The sequence below is a fragment of the Colobus angolensis genome, unplaced genomic scaffold, assembly GCF_000951035.1.
Source record: "Colobus angolensis palliatus isolate OR3802 unplaced genomic scaffold, Cang.pa_1.0 Scaffold7, whole genome shotgun sequence".
NCBI lineage: Eukaryota > Metazoa > Chordata > Mammalia > Primates > Cercopithecidae > Colobus > Colobus angolensis.
This window is the reverse complement of record NW_012120709.1, coordinates 22,378,726-22,380,598: the sequence shown is the minus strand read 5'-3', so window position 1 is coordinate 22,380,598 and position 1,873 is coordinate 22,378,726. Positions and strand designations below refer to the sequence as shown.

General features: G+C 38.5%; 1 pseudogene; it reads left to right on the top strand.

Moving 5' to 3' along the window:
* Positions 1-923: 923 nt before the first annotated feature.
* On the top strand, positions 924-1,535 carry LOC105501060 (annotated as a pseudogene).
* Positions 1,536-1,873: the final 338 nt, after the last annotated feature.

Sequence of the window (1,873 nt, the reverse complement as noted above, 5' to 3'; positions counted from 1 at the left end):
AAAGGACCAAAGACAAATTCTAGAGCTATAGAATCCAATGGCCAATCTAAAAAATTTTATAGAGAGCTTCAACAGCAGATTTGATCAAACAGAAGAAAGAATCAGTGAGCTCAAAGACAAGTCATTTGAAATTGCCCAGAGGCAAAATGGAAAACAAAAAGAAAAAGAGTAAAGAAAGCCTACAGAAATTTTAGGACACCATCATGTAAACCAATGTATGCATGATGAGTATTCATGTGAGGCTTGTCTATCCCTCACAGTACCAAATGATTCCCTGGTTATGATTCTGAAAGCAAGGAATTTAATGCTGACATACATCAGAAGCATATCACTGGTTAGAATGCTGCAGATTACTTGCGTTACCTAATGAAAGATGACAAAGCTGCTTACAAGAAACAGTTCTCTCAATACATAAAGAACAGCATAACCCCAGACCTGATGGAGGAGTTGTATAAGAAAGCTCATGCTGCTATATGAGAGAACCCAGTTTATGAGAAGAAGCCCAAGAAATAGGTTAAAAAGAAGAGGTGAAACCATCCCAAAATATCTCTTGCCCAGAAGAAAAATCAGGGACCTCAAAAGAAGGCAGGCTTCCTCAGAGCCTAGGAGTGGGCTGCTGAGAGCTATGTCAAGTAATTTTCTATGAGGATTTTTCAGATAAATACAATAAACCTACTGACCAGGCAGCAAATAAATAAATATGTAAATAGATTTTCACCAAGTCACATAACCAAACTCTCAAAAGTCAAAAACAAAGAGAATTTTGAAAGGAACAAGAGGAGAGCAAAAATTATATACAAGAGAACCCTCATAAGACTACCTGTCAATTTCTGAGTAGAAACCTTGCAGACCAGGAGAAAGTGGGATGATATATTCAAAGTATTAAAGGAGCCTTTCTGTCTGGTGTCATCAGGTAAACCAAGATGGATGCATACAAATACATCCAGGAGCTAATGAAGAAGAAGCAGTCTGCTATCTTACACTTTCTTCTGAAGGTCTGCTGCTGGCAGTACTGGCAGCTCTCAGCTCTGCACAGGGATCCCGACCCCACCTGGCCTGATAAAGCATGCCAACTGGGCTACAAGGCCAAGCAAGGTTACATTATATACAGGATTTGTGTGCACCATGGTGGCCAAAACTGCCCAGTTCCTAAGGGTGCAACTTATGACAAGCCTATCCATCATGATGTTAACCAGCTAGTTTCCTTGAAGCCTTCAGTCCACGGTGGAGGAGTAAGCTGGACACCACTGTGGAGCTTTAAGAGTCCTGAATTCTAACTGGGTTGGTGAAGATTCCATGTACAAATTTTTTGAGGTTATCCTAATTGATCCATTCCATAAAGCTATCAAAAGAAATCCTGACACCCAGTGAATCACAAACCAGTTCACAAGCACAGGGAGATGTATGGGCTGACATCTGCAGGCTGAAAGAGCCATGACTTTGGAAAGGGCCATAAATTCTATCACACTATTGGTGGTTCTTGCCAGGCAACTTGGAGAAGGCACACTACTTTCCAACTCTATTATTACAAATAATGCAAGTAAAGTTTGTAAAATTCCTACATAATAAACAACTTAGGACAGTCGTGTCTGTCTATAGGTGTTATTTGTGTGTTAAAACTGGTCTTCAGATTGTTTCGTGAATGCTTTGTCAAATTATGAAAGTTAAAGTGCAGTAATGTTTGACAATGACTATAAGTGATGGTGTATCTTGTTTCTAATAAGATAAACTTTTTTTGTCTTTGCTCTGTCTTATTAGGAAGTTGTATGTCACTGTTTAAAACATATTGTGTGGTATAATAGGTTTAAAATAAATTCTTTAAAAGAGGAAAAGAAAAAAAAGTACTAAAGGAAAACAACAACTGCCAACAAAG